Raw genomic sequence first — 16,297 nt, forward strand, 5'->3', positions numbered from 1 at the left:
CGTTTTCGTTCTTTTAATAAAAATGAACTTCTTCAGAAATGCACCCAAAACCTTATACGTAGCTTATGTACAAATTCAAATAAGGTCACATGCAATAAATAGCCAATGAATACTTAATCACAATTATCCAATAAATATAAATGAATATTCAATAATACTTTCTTAATAAAGGAATAATACCTAACTAAATGTTTTTTACAAATAATAATAAAAATGTTATAAATATCAACTACATATAAAGTAAAATTTCTGTATTAATAAAAAACATTTAATGTTAATCATGTCGTTTAGACCTGGTGGCTGGTCTGCCTTTAACCTAATTTGCCAAATGGCTTCTCTACATTCTAAATGTGTCTTATAATCTCCACTAAACATGGTGTCATCTACTCTTTCTAAAAGAGAAAAAATGAATTTTTTGAAAAAAAGACAAGTGGAATGCTTAGCTAGTGCATTAGACAAGTATTTCTTTTTTATAGCTAAATTGTGCTCATATATTCGTTTATTTAAGGCACGTATAGTTTTCCCAATATAAAATTGTTCACATGAAACACATTGTGCCAAATAGACTATATTAGTTGTTTTGCACGTGTAATGTCCAGTGACTTTAATGTCCTTATTTTGATGTTTCAAATAAATACTTGATGTTCCACTAATAAACCTGCACTGTTTACAATAAACCTGCACTGTTTACAAGTTGTACAAGGAAAAGTGCCCACAATGGAATCACTAGTTTGACCAAGACTTCTACCACCTCTTTCTAGAATCATCTTGATGTTAGTCACGTTTTTATAAGTAAATACAGGACGATTTCCAATGATATTAGCCAGCTCATTATTTCCCATCACTATTTTCCAGTTGTTAAAATCTATACCTTTAATAATATCCATTTCATTTGTAATGGGTAATGGAAAAGACAAATTGTAATTATTCGTCAATTCCAACTTTTTCTTTAAAGTTTTATTCTGACGAATATTTTTTAATACTATTTGACTGACTTTATTCTCTCTCAAACTTATTACCTCACCAGTGATATAATCTAACCAGCTGGTTATATATCCTCTGTCTAGAAAGAATTGTTTTAAATTATTGCTCTCCTGCAAAATAACGGCCATCACTTTAGTTAACCACTAAGTTAAAATTTGACCTTTAACTACACCCCTCTTCATATGTCTCGGGTGTAAACTGTCATAATGTAAATATTGATTCACAAAGGTTGCTTTCCTGAAAATGCTACTGTGAAAACTATGGTCTTGATAATCAATACATAAGTGCAGATCCAGGAAATTAATGGTGTTACCAAGCTCACCTAATGTAAATTTTAAAAAATTAGTAGTAGTGTTCAAATCTTCAAAGAAACTAGTGAAAGAGCTAATGTCACCTTTCCAAAGAAAAATCAAGTCATCTATGTATCTTCTGTAAAATATAATATTACTGAATTTCGAATGTGTCACCAAAAACTTGTTTTCCCATGATGACATAACTAAATTTGCAAAACTTGGTGCAACTGATATTTGTTTGTACAAATCTCCTTCAAACTTAAAGAAATTATTATCTAACACCAACTCCATCAATATACAACAAGTGTAAACTGAAGTGGTGTCCAGTTGGGTGTGTTTACTGAGAAATTCTCTCATAAATTTTATACCCATTTGTTGGTCAATACTAGTGTATGAAGAGACAACGTCTAATGATGCAAAATAAACGTTGTCTCCTTCAAAAATTTTGACTTCTGTACAATAGGGTTTAATAAATCGTCCAACCAGACCAAAATTGTTTCTGTTTTAGAACAGCTAGCTGAAACTATGGGTCTAAAATTTAATTGCTCATCCCATTTGTGCACTTTTGGAATTCCAAATAAAGATGCAATTTTAGGATACTCTGTATGTAAAAAAGTGTATACATTAAAGTCAAAACTACCTTCACAAAATAAATCAAAAAGGCAAGTATCAAGTTTAGCAAAACTTTTGACTACAAAATCTCAATAAATCAAAAAGGCAAGTATCAAGTTTAGCAAAACTTTTGACTACAAAATCAGTGTTAACCTTCATATAATTTTTATTATCAGCCAAAAGTGTCTTGATTGCTTTGACATATTCATTTTGACTCATTATTACAGTATTAGATATACAATGTGAATTGTTATTGATTTGTCTAAAATCTTGTTCACATTGTTTACTAAGCACTGTCAAAATGGAATTCAATAATGGATTATATGTACTTTTTATTTTACTGTTTTTTTTGTGTTGTCAAAAATATATACTTCAAGTTTAGCTTTCTACAGTATAACTTGAACTCAACTATCAGTTTTGCTAAATCAAAACTGTTGTTTGGAATAAAAGAGAAACCTTTCTCTAAGACAGAAATCATATCTTGAGAAAGGACTGTGTCAGACAGATTTAAAATGTTCATACAATAGTTTAATACTTCTTTTTTCCTTTTGTCTTGCCCTTGTTCCTTGTTTGAACCTTGTTTGACCATTTTGGATTTTTTTCACACCTTTTTCCTTCTAATACAGTCAACTCGGTTGTGGCTGTAGTTGATTCTAATACTAAGGGTCCTTTTTTGATGGACAGTTCTGGTGTGAAAAAAACTCCAAAATGGTCAAACAAGGTTCAAACAAGGAACAAGGGCAAGAAGATATGATTTCTGCAGTAGAATAATGAATATGTCTGTATTGATTATCAAGTGATGACGAGCTGGTTAGATTATATCATTGGTGAGGTAATAAGTTTGAGAATAGTATTAAAAAATATTCATCAGAATAAAACTTTAAAGAAAAAGTTGAAATGAAATGGATATTATTAAAGGTGTAGTTCTTAACAACTGGAAAATAGTGATGGTGACTAACATCAAGATGATTCTAGAAAGAGGTACTAGAAGTCTTGGTCAAACTAGTGATTCCATTAACAATGCAGGTTTATTAATGGAACATCAAGTATTTATTTAAAACATCAAAATAAGGACATTAAAGTCACTGACTAATATAGTCTATTTGGCACAATGTGTTTCATGTGAACAATTTTATATTGGGAAATAAATAAATGAATATATGAGCACAATTTAGCTATAAAAAGAAAGACTTGTCTAATGCACTAGCTAAGCATTCCAATTTTTTTCAAAAATTCATTTTCTGTTTTAGAAAGAGTAGATGACACTATGTTTATTGGAGATTATAAGACACAATTAGAATGTAGAGAAGCCATTTTAACATTAAATGTTTTGTATTAATTCAGAAATTTTAGTTTATATTTAGTTGATATTTATGACATTTTTATTATTATTTGTAAAAATTTCTTTATTAAGAAAGTATTATTGAATATTCATTTATATTTATTGGATAATTGTGATTAAGTATTCATTGGCTATTTATTACATGTGACCTTATTTGAATTTGTACATAACTGAAGAAGTTAATTTGGCAGACTGAGCTGTTCATCCTTCATTCTCGCCAGTGTTTTTTTCGTGTATTACTGATAGATGTTTATAAAAAAAGAAACTTGAAAATATTTTTTGAGGAAAAAATAAGAAGAATCTATGAGAAAAAGGTGAATTTGAATTGCTTAAGGCAAAAGAGCAAGTATTGTGTGAAAGGGAAAAAAGTTAATTGATAGGATTCATTAACAATCGTGTAGACACCGCACTAAGATGAACATGATGTAAGTGCGTTAGCATGACGAGCAACAGCGTTAATTGAATATGCATGCTCATTGCACCTGCTTGATGCAAGTACCTTTTCAAAACCAGCAATATTGTTTGCAGCCATGGAAAGGTGATTGCATGGACAAGAACATAATGTAAATAAACAGCGTGCTTATAGGCAAAGCTAAGATATGAGCACTCACTGAAGCGTGGAAATATTAAGGGCAACTACAGTGAAAGAATTGTGAAGGAGGGGGAAGTGAAATGGGGGAACAGTATACAAAGAGTAATGGTTTGTACTGCATAATAATTAACAGGGGAGTGGAAATGGGTAAAGTGTAGTCATATACTTCAGGCAAATATGCTGAAGTGCAAAAAATTCATTACTAACATAAATTCTGCAGTACTAATGTAATGATAATTAAATTGATGATGTCAATGCTGATGTTATGCACATAAATAAAAATAGACATGCTAACAAAGGATGTGATAGCATTTTGAAATTGCAGTGTAACAAAGGGGAGTTAAAATGTGAGACGTAAATAAAATGATGTGTCCAGGTAACAGTTAGCAAGAGCAGAAAATACGTTATGGGATGAATGTGGTCTATATTACTTTATCGAAATACATTTCCAGAGAATACCTCTCCATCTACATCAAACCATCAAAATTCACTTCGCGAATCATGGAATTTTTCCCAGGACAATAAAACAATTGCCCTATATCATAAAGGTATAAACAAAGCACTAAATCAAACCCACCCAAGTGAAAGGCTTTGCCCTGCACACCCCCCTTACTATATATGCCAACTCTGAGATCACATTACAGTGGGGAAAAGGGCGAATTTGTGGAGTTGGCCGATTACTTCCTTACCCTGGGAAAAATCCCTTGATTCAGAGAAGTGACTTTCAATGGTTTGGTGTCAATGAAGAGCTGTTGAGTGGAAACAGATTTTGATGAATTAATATAGATCCGACAAATGCATGGACTGCAGTTATTGGATATATGATGTACATACAGGAAATTTATGTATGCAAGATGGCATCACCACTGTATTCTCTACCTTAGCATGTATACACAAGAACAAATGGAGCTTACAGCAGTGATGTCACGCACATCACAAAAGGACATGATTTCAAAGAAATGCAAGTGGCACCCACAGAAAGGGTGTTGTAACACAAGACCAGTCACCGTTTCTGATGGTCTGGCTGCATGCCATACACTAAGAAATGTTTCTGGGATCCCTCATCTGCCATTTATGCTGTATAGTGTGACCATAAACAATAGCAGTAATAAAGAAATGTCTGGATTATGACATGTAATACAGAGCATAATTCTTTTGGGAATAAGTATTGCCTCTGAGCAATGAATGACATAATAAATATTCCCATCATGTCATTTCTGAACATATGCCAAGAGAGATATCAGAGAGATGCATAACAATCTTAGATGTCACAGAACTACTCATATCAGTTATATTATAAAGAACGCCCTTGAGGGGCTTACAGCATTTTCCTATTATAAAGGATATGGATGCGTAACTTGTAGGACAAGGCCTGAAAAATGTGGCTCTATGACTGTGCTATAACCATTGTCTGTGTGTAAGCCACTGCTGTCTGGCACAGTCTGATAGACAGATGTTACCAGATTCAAACCCCTGCCTATTACATTAGGCTCTCTCCAGATCAGATAGCAATGAAGCTGTCACAAATAACTGAAATGAGTGTCTGCATTAAAAAAGGAGTTATGAATATAATATGAGCAATTATATTTACTCAGAATTCTGGAAAGGAGCTACACTTACCACACAAAAGAAGGCAGTACAATATCAATAACTCTTTGACAAAGAAGCTGTTTCCATTGTGAAGTACACACACTATCCCAGAACATAGCCATAGTCTATATGTATAGATGTGCTATACAAACCAGTACTCAACGCATGTGCCACAGGAGCACTCACAGCAGGACATGTCCCAATGCCATGTAATCACAACCCATGATGATATATCGTTATCCAACATAAAAAAAATGGGTAAGGATAACTAGGTACACAGTACATGCATATACTATTGCTCTTTCAGGAAATGAACAACAAGCTATGAGAATCATATATGGCACCAAATGTACAGGCATGGTGATTTCTGGATTTTGTAAGCACAAACTCCCCGAACCAGATTGACAATATAGCAGCCAGGGGTGCAACCATACTGAATCTGTTCCTCAGTAATATGGAAGAGTGCTGCACACCCCCTAATGTAATGTCTTCTCTGGTAAGATGAGAAAACAAAATAGTTTCCTTTGAACTAAAAATAAAACCTGGAACACCAGTTAACCTTGGAATATTCAGAAACTGCTCTAAGGCTAACTTTCTACTATTAAGTGATAAAATTGAAAAGTTTTAAGCCTCCATAAACCCTGTGAACACTGCTGCCTACACAGAACTGTTCACAGAAACCCTATACAAGCATCTTAATAGCTACATAGAGGCTGCTGTACCCACCTGGAACAAATACAAAGCTAACTCAAAAACACAAACCACACTGGCAGAATCACAACAGTAATGGGCTGTATAACAAAAGAAAGAAAACCATGGCAAAAATTAGGAGGGGAAGCAACCATCAGGATAAAAGCATTCTCATCAAACTAAACAAAACTCAGAGGACAAATAAAGTCTACCAAAGCTAAATCTGTGGTAAATTTGGCCTCCCAGGCCAAGGCAAACCATAAGGCATTCTTCAGCTATGTCGGCAGCTTCAAAGGCAGTACACAATTGTGTGCAGAGCTCATTCTTAATGGAGCCACATATACTGAGCTAGAAGATATAGCAAACCTACTGACTGACATATTCAGCTCCAACTTTACCCCTCTCTCCCCTTCTCAAACTTCCCTCAGGAAATACCATCAAATATAAGGCCTACTACTATTATTAGGGAATAGGTCCTCAATGCTGTCTCTAAGGTCAAGAGCACTCCAACTATGGTTTCAAACAATATTCCAGGATGCCTTTAAATAGCATGAAACATGACCTGTCAGACCTTCTGGAATTTTGATTTAACTGTAATCTCCAAACAGGCTTTGTGCCTCATGAATGGAGAACAGCAACAGTCATCCCTCTCGACAAAGATGGGCCATCTACAGACCCTGGAAACTACAGATGCAGAAGTCTCCCTATTCTCATATGCAAAGCCGTGGAAAGAATTATCATGGAAATGATCAATAATGGCATAAAAAACCTGCAGACTCTGGACCCAACCCAGTTTGGTTTTGTCAAGGGCAGGTCGTGCCTACTGAAACTCATGGATTTCTTTGAGAAGGTCACCAAAGCAATGGATGAGGGCAAAATGGTTCACACTGCCTACCTTGAGCTAGCCAAGGGATATGACACAATACCCCACTCAGGCATTATTGACAAACCTACGAGGTTAGGTACAAACTCTTATTTCACTCAGTGAATAGCCAGCTGACTCACAGACAGGATTCAGGAAGTAAGAATTCTGACAACTTGTTGCTTGATAGTGAGATCAACAAATGCATTGGAAAAGCCACCACAATGTTTTCCAGGCTGACAAAGAGAGTATGGGTAATAATAAGCTGACTGTACACACCAAGGTGCAAGTTTACACAGCCTGTGTTATGAGCATATTACTGCATGGCAGTGAAACATGGACTCTGCACTGAAAACAGGAGCAGTGCCTCAGTGTATTCCACATTGTCAGAGATTTGGGATGCATGGCTAGGCTTAAAAAGGCCCTTGTGGTCGTTAGCCTAGTAGACACCTATGAACCTAAGAACCTATATGCGCTGCCTTAGGTACATATTTGGTACCCCATGGTAGAACAAGATTCTCAACAGCACAGTGCTTGAGAGGACAGGCACCACCTCCACGTTCACCCTCCTGAAACAGAGATGCATGTGCTGGTTGGGTAATGTCTCATGCATGACAGATGGTCAAATACAGAAAGACCTCCTTTTTGAAGAGCTGGAGTCTGGAAAGAGGCTGAAAGAGTAACACAAATTGTACTGGAAGGACATATGCAAGCATGACCTCAGCATTATCTCCATCAGCATAAGCACCTGATATTCTCCTGCCTCAGAGAAGATTCTTAGAAACAGTAAGTGAAGAAAGCTCTTGCTATGTATGAAACCACCTTGGCAAGGTGCGCAGAGGATAAGAGAGCCCTGAGGATGATCCATGCCCATGATATCAGATGGGCATCTGTCTACGGCTGGTCAGAATGGGGAATGGACTGCCACTTCTGGATTAGATTGCACAGCCACAGAAGAAGCTGCTCAAATTAGTCCAATAGAGAAGCAAACCCATTTTCTTTATGACGTGCCTTTCTGAATGATATTGATGTTTTCTACAGAATTTGTGATGGCACCGTTTACAGTCATCAGCAAACTTTGACAGCATTAAGACTTCAATTTTGCCTTGAATTTTGAGAAGTAGATGTCAAAAAGGAGTGGTCCAAGGACTCAGCCTGTATTCCACTACTGACACAGGTCTCTTGGTGAAGGTAGATCCACCCACCCTAATTTCTTGGATTCTATTTGTGAGCCCGTTAACTATCTAATGAGTTATTTAGGGATTTTTGTTTAGCTGGATGAGTTTATTAACTATGCTTGAAAGGAGAATAGAGTAAAATGCCTTTTCAAGATCCAGGTATAAAGTTTGAGTGTTTCCCTCATCCATTGCTTCTGTATCCTTCTCAAAAAAGTCAATCAGTTTCAGTGCAGGAACTGCCTTTCACAAAACTGAACTGGCTTTGGCTGATAGTTTCCAGAGTGGCTATGTCTTTGTTTATTAATTCAATAATGCTCCTTACCTTAGCTTTGCAGATGAGGTTAACCAGGCTTATGGGTCTATAGTTGCTTGGGTTGGTTGATGTCCCACCTTTGTGAAGGGGAATGACTATTGCAGTCCTCCATTTATTTGGTACAAGCCCTGTTTGGAGGAACATATTGAAAAAACACCACAGGGCTTTGATAGATCATGTTTCTGACGGAGCCAGCAGGCATCCTGGTATATTTTCCAGCCTCATAGAAGTAGCATTGTTGGCCTTTGATAGTGTCTTGAAAACTTGTGTCAAGAATTGTGGAGGAAAAGGTGTGGATGCTGATAAAAGGTCCAGGGAAGGGAGGGCAGTTGGAAGTTAGAGCTAAATTTATCTACCAGTCGATTGTTTATGTCTTTGGACTTAGCGTATGCGATATTGTTTACTCTTAACTCAGTGCAGTTATGAACATTATCTCTGAGGTTTCTGATATGGTTACAAAGGCTTTATGATTGTCTTTTGCCTAGGAGGCTAGTTTTATCTCATATCTAGCTCTGCTTGATTTAATCAGAGTCCAACGTTCTGTGTTAGCCTTAGAAACATTGTTTATGGCATCTGTAGAGTTAGGTTTGCTTTTATGTGTTTTATTGTGAAGCCTATTTGTATTAGGGTTCCATCACAAAGGTTTATTTTTAAACTTGGCTTTGTATTTATTTTGGAGGGGAGACAGAAGCTTCTATGCAGTTTTTCCATTTTAATAGATAGTGAAGGATTCCACATTTGCAGTGAGGTCCTCAGGGTAGAAAGGAAAGCTGAATTTTGTCAGGTCATCACTTAGCTTTAATAGAGTTGCCTTGGCATGATCTCTATGTAATGACTTATTAGAATATACTTCTGGCTTCAGTCTTATAGGTTCATAGGATGAAATTAGCCCAGAGGCCCTTATAAGCCTAGCCAAGAGCTTTGCCCATGATCCCACAAAGTCAGCATCTGTTTTCCCTGTCCAGCAGAGACACAGGTGTGATCCCAGGGGTGTATTTTCTCTTTCCCATCCAGTCGTCCAGGTTCCTCTTAAAGAGGGCTAGAGAGGAACTCTGCTTGACATGGAGAGGGAGTCTATTCCTCAGATGGGGAGTCTTTGGGACACAAATCTATCCTGCAACAAGTTCTATTAATGTCATAGACCAGGTTGAGGCCTTGCATGTGGGTTGCACTAGTGGATTTTGACTTACAGATATGCAGCAACTCCATCAATGCTGGATCTGAGATGGCCTTGTATGCCAGATGCAGGTCACCTCTGAGCAGTCTGTATGAGACTGAGTAGAGGGACAGGGCTTTTAGCCTATCAGTATAGGATAGGTGTTTGAGACCCTGGATTTTCCTGGTCAGGAACCTCTGTGGTCTCTCCAACTGCTGCATGTGCTTGGCAAGGTACATGCCGAAGGGGACATTGTACTCAATAATGGGTCTGATAAGGGAGGAGTACAGGGATGTTATGACCTCCTTGTTCCTGGATGAAATATCCTTATTTATGAGGTTGGCCATGTAGAAAGCCTTCCATAAAATGATGCCATTTTCCCCAAAGGGGGATAATGATGCATTTCTTGGCATTCAGTTTGAGGCCATGCTTCTGGCACCAGTAATTATTTTGGGTAAGACCCACTTGGAGGATGTCCACATCACTAGGGGAATTCAAGACATCACCCAGCTTGCAGTCATTTGCAAATTTGGTCAGCCACAGACCACTGGTTTTGGCTTGCACCTCAGAAAAGTATATCCCAAACAGTAAAGGCCCCAAGACCGATCCTTGGGGCACACCAGTCATTACGGGTCTACTACTAGAGGTGGCTTCTCCTATTTTGACTGAGTCGGTTCTATCAGTGAGCCAGTTAGCTACCCATCTGGTAACATATGGGTTGATGCCTAGCTGGGAGAGTTTATCTATTATGCCCGAGTGATGAATAGTGTCAAAGGCTTTGGCTAGGTCAAGGTAGGTGGTGTGCATGGTCTCCCACTCATCTATGGCTTTGGTGACAGTGTCAAGGAAGTTGACCAAGTTTAACAGGCATGATCTCCCTTTGACGAAACCAGACTGTGTGGGATCAAGTGTTTGTAGGTTGCCAATGTCCTTGTTTATAAGGTCCATGATAATGTATTCCATGGCCTTGCAGATCAGGCAAGTTAGGCTGATGGGCCTATAATTGCCTGGGTCAGTGGACGATCCACCGTTGTGTAGAGGGATGACAGTGGCTGTCTTCCATTTGCCTGGGACAAAGCCGGTGCTCATGCTTTGGTTGAACAAGGTGCCTAATAGAGCTGAGAGCTCATGCCTGATTTCATGTAGGATGTAGCCAGGGATTTTATCAAGTCCCATGAAGACTGTATTTTTTGCCTTTAGAGGGCATTGAAGACCTGCTCACTGGTGATGAGGCATTGCCTGGTTTACTGATGGGGGCAGGAGGTTGAAATTTTCACTGAACCTGTCTGCCAGCAGGTTGGCTATATCTGTGGCATTTGTGTATGTGGTGTTATTGACCACCAGTTCATAACAGATTTGGGTGTTACCTTTGAGATTGTGGATGTATGTGAAGAAGGCCTTGTGATTGTCCTTAGTGGATGTGGCCAATTTGTGCTCAAACCTAGCCTTAGAGGATTTCACCAGTCACATTATTGGCTTGTTCAGACAAAGGAGAGATTGCTTCCAACTTGGCACTTGCTCCTTCTTGGTTCAAGACAGCATTTTTTTTTCCTTTTATTATACAGTATGTTTATTTCTGCTGTCTACCAGACAGGTTTACTCTTCCATGGGGAAGATGATTTGGACCTGTCAGGTATTGCTGAGTCCATACAGCTATGTAGGTGCTCATATAGTTTTTTGGTGTAGCCTTGGACATTAGTGCTAGTTCCAACTGAAGGGACGGTGGCTGTGAAGCTGCTTATACCTACTCTGAGGAGATTGTAGTCAGCTTTGGAAGTTTTTTGTTTGACCCTGACAGAGGGGGGGGGGGGGGCAGGGAGATGGTGACTTCAAATGTGATCGCTTTATAGTCGGATCTTACCAAGAATGATGACACTGCAAGCATGCTACAGTGGCTACTCATGTTGGTTAGGACAAGGTCCAGGTTATTTTCACTTCTCATAGGGGTGTTGACCAGCTGGTCCAATGCACTGGCATTAATGAAGTTGAGGAATCTCTGGGCATTCATGTTTGGGCTAGAATAGGTTTTTCACTCTATGGTTGGGTAGTCTTATAGCAAATATGACTGATTTATGGTCTGATTTGACTAAGGTGGCTGTCACAACTAGAGGGGAATATAGCTGCCACATATTAGTCAGAACCAAGTCCAAGATTTTGTCACCTCTCATTAGGGTACAGACTAGCTGGTGTAGTAAGTTTGTTCTTATGAAATCCAGAAATCTCTGGGCATGCATGCTTGTGATGTATAAATTTCTCATTTAAGTTAGAGGAAGCTGAATCCCCGTAAGAGAATGATGTTTTGCTGAGCATTTAAGGCTTCCATATTAGAGAAATAGGACTCATGGGCCAAGAGAGTCATAGATGGGGGTCCATTAGTTGTCTACAGTTTGATATGGGGATTTCTTAATGCTAAGTGGGACATGGAGAAGTTCCAGATCATTATCCTGCTTAAAAAGAGTCTGTGGCTGTAATGCTGTTTTAGGAATGCAGGGAGGAATATAGACACTGTACCCTTTGTCTTTCTTCCTTGTATTTAAAAACAGCAAACAGACAATTGCTTTTAAGGCAAGTAATTCCATTTTTCTGTGTACAGTTAAATTCTTCATATCTTGTTTTGGACACTGCAGTGAAAATGTTCAGTATAGCTGTAAACAGGTTTCATAACACCTGATATTGTACACTTCAATCAGAGCCTGCCAGTATAACTAATTATACTAATGATGACTGCTAATAAATTATGAAAAAAAATCTTGGTATGTGGAGAAATGTCTGATGTGCAGTGTCAGATGACCATGAACCACTCAACATAACCTGCAAGTAACATCAAGCATTATATATGCAGCTTTGCACTGCAGCAAAGTGAATATCATATTCCACAGCTGGGCACTGCATACTGCCTCCTCTCCTGCACAACCACTCACCATGTATCAGCCTGACGGAGGGGTTAACATGTTAATATCATTGACTGGTCAGCCCTGCTATCATCACTACTGGGATAAATGATAGAGGGAGCTGCACTGCTACTATTGGCTTCTGTTTGTGGCATTTGTGCACCAGCTCAGTGCATAATAATGCAGTGCAAAATGCAGCATGTGGTAAACACTCTTCATACAGAAGCAGGTCATATTAAAGGGCACCCCCCCAGACTTGTCCTGGGAACAGAAGTGGATACTGAGCAAGCTAAACACTCTCTCAATAACTAACCTTACCTGAGACAAGGCGGTATTGAAGCACTCCTCTGCAGCTCCACGAGAGCAATGGACTGGTGTCGTCAACCAAAGTTTGAGTGGGCACATTGTGTCACCTGCAATACAAGACAGGGAGGGAACACATTAGAAAAAGGAGGAGGGGATTGTTCAATACTATTTATGCTGATCTAGAAATACAACAATAACTATGGTCAGCAGCATGATAATACTTTGCAGTGAGCAACTAGGTGACCTTGAGAGATTCTTCCATGCAAGAAGGTGTTGCAGCCCTGGATGGCTGGGATGCTCTCCATGGCTTTGAACTATGTCTTACTGAGTGCAAATACATCAGCGTCTTTCAAGGTGAGGAGTGCTTCCAGGTTGTGCAGTTTCTTGATTAGACTCCTAGCATTAAGAAGCAATACCTTCAGTTTATCTAGTGAGGATTTTGTTACATTGGGAGGTTGTTTGTTTTGACACTGCCTAAAGAAGGCACAATAGGGGTGACTAATGCCTTTGCCAGTATCCAAAAACCTAGAGGAGGCAGGTGTAGACTATCTCTGGCAAAGCAGCTTGACCTATTGACCATGTTTTTCTAGGCTGACAGATATTGGACCCCTCTGGAATAACACCAGAAGCTAAGCCAATTGTTAAAGTCAATCATTTTTTGTTTGTATTGTGGCATCATCCTTGGAGAAGGTAGAATGCTGCTTAAGGAAGGCTTAACCCTGCCTGCAACACATAATCTGAGAGCTCAGTCATGTCTCTTTTCATATAGTCCACAGAGGTACGTCTCAAGTCATTCACCCCTACATGGACTATACTGGTACTCGTGGTTGAGTGACCTGAGTGCTTGTGTAACTTGAAGGATCCTGGCACTTGATAGGCAGCTAACCATGACCCACTCATTATCCAGCCTGTTGAAGGGAACATCCATATGCCTCACTATGGAGTCTCCAATGACCAGTACAATGGGTGTTTTGGTGTTATGGGCTTATTTGTTGAGAAACTGGTGTGCGTTATTATGTGTTCCTTTTTTTATTCTGCATTGCTGTGTGTGTAAGTGGTTTCTGAAGGCACCATTTGGGTGGCCTCTGGTATTTGTAAATTCTTAGTGAGCACGTCCGCTAATGTGGGTTTATGTGTTTTGTCCTTATTTAATGTGGGAAGTGATGTGTATACTGTATGTGCTGACAACCTGTTTGGTATTCAGTTTGTCCTTATGTGAGAGTCTTGCTTCCAGTTTCATAATGTAACTACATCTTTCAGAGAAAGTATTTGTTTCAGGAGTAAATGGTTGTTAGTATACATGAAACAACTGCTACATTGCCTCAGGATACCCATGTCCACTAGGCTGGCCACAGAGATGTCAGGAAACTACCCATTCATGATAATTACTGTGGATTCAGTCAGGGAAGGGAATGGGTTAAATTAGACTGGACTGTGCTGGTAGCACAGACAGTGTGAGTAAGGACTATACTTTGTGTAATCAAAAGCAACCACACAAAGTGATGCTGCTTGCTGGTCTACTTATTTGCTTGTATAGCTGCAAGAGGCTGGGTATAGTGTTAGTGATTGTTATTCTAGGGGTATTTCAGTTTCAAGGCATTTGCATCCATAAAGGGCACTGCTAATATAAGCAATTAATAAAAGAAGTGCAAAAACATTCTTTTTTGTCTTTTGAGTATTGGATTGCTCCAGGTGAAAGCAGATTCTCAACACTCCCAAGCAAAATAACCAAACAACAAGCATCTCTTTGTAATTATGCCAAAGCCCGTGCAAACACAAGGCACAAATATGAGCAAAGAGCAAAGAGGAGGTTTTAAGCTAACTACCAATCAGGAAAGCACACAATACTCCTTCTACCAGCAATTCCCAAGTCAGATAGGTCAGATCAGCATACTTCTGCTACAAGAGTGCAGAAAAAAACCCCTCTTAAGGTGTAATGGCTGGTTTGGTAAAATGACCACACAAAATTAGCTACAACAGCCCTAGAACTATCAGTGCAGTTACTTAAAGCAGCAATACACAGTGCATGACTTTTTATTTTGAAAAGTGCAGCAAAAATAAATAAATAAATACACAGAAAATAACTTAAGAAACTGCTAAAATACAGTTGTGATTAATAAGAGAAGTGCAAGAAATACTGATTTTCATCTTTTGAGTAATGGATTGCTCCAGGTGAAAGATTTTCAGCCCTCCAAGCAAAGTTGTCAGACGATGAGCAGTTCTAAGTATTTATGCCAAAGAACATGCAAATGCAAAGCTTAAACAAAATCAAAGAAGAACAAGTTTTAAGGTAACTACCAATCAGGAAAGTGCACAATAAGCCTTCTGCCAGCAATTTCCAACTCAAATAGGTCAGATCAGCACATTTCTGCCACAAGAGTGCAGAAAAAAAACTCAGAATGGTTGGTTAGGAGCCTAAGAGTAAAACAACCACACAGGCTAGCTACAACAGTCCTAGAACTGTCTGATACAATGTGTTATAGTGCACTTAAATACTTAAAGCAGCAGTAGACAGCACTTTTTTAATGGAATGGTAGCCCTTTCTTTTCCAGAGCCACTACCCAAGTGTTCTAGATGGAGCTGTAATGGCAACACAAATGCAATCTATTGCACCAAGTACCTCAGGAAAATATGCCATCTAGTAGAAGGCAGTTATGGTTGGGCTTTTCCTGTGGTGACATACACATACATGATATTTATCTTGGTCTACATGTGGCAAGAGTATGTTAAGAATCTGCTGAAATATCCTGAAGGTAGAAGCCTGTGAGATACCCAACGTGTTCTCAGACCATTTCTAAAAGGTCCCTATAGGAAGTATAGTGAGGGTTAAACATACCTTGGATCTCACAGGTATAGGGAGGCCACACAGCCCCCTGTTCCCATTTGTGGGCCATACAAAATAATCAAATTCTGTATTATGTCCCTGTCCAGTCTAAACTTGCCCAATAATTCCTGATCAGCAAAGTTCAGATGGGATAGACTTTGTACCACTGATTCACCTGGGTTTGGATCATCTGAGACAAGTACCTCAGAAAGGGAGACAGCTAAACTGGCAGAAAAACAAGCGTCTTCATTGATTGCAAAATGGAAAAAAAAGTGTGTTTGGTTTTTATAACCCTTATATGCACAGCTCATTAGTGCATCAAAAAATTATTATAAACCTCTCTGAGACAGGAAAAGCTCCTTATTTACATAAGATACTCATAGATTTTTCACATATTCCTCATTTACATCTCTTTATTACCTCATTTGCATAACACTGTCTCAAACTGATTCAAACAGCTGTGAATAAGCACAGATACTGTCTGTGAATCTCACCTTAGCTGTGTTTAGGCACAATCTGCACAGGTATCTTCTCTGCCTAAGTGTAATGACTATGAATACCACCCAGCGTCTCTCCTATGGCTAATTCTGTAGTTTTTACATATCTAACAAAAGAAAACTGGTGGCAATCAGTCAAGCACCTGAATTTCATTGTAAACAGTTAG

The sequence above is a fragment of the Protopterus annectens genome, chromosome 2.part0, assembly GCF_019279795.1.
Source record: "Protopterus annectens isolate FY-2018-M chromosome 2.part0, PAN1.0, whole genome shotgun sequence".
Classification (NCBI taxonomy): Eukaryota; Metazoa; Chordata; order Ceratodontiformes; family Protopteridae; genus Protopterus; species Protopterus annectens.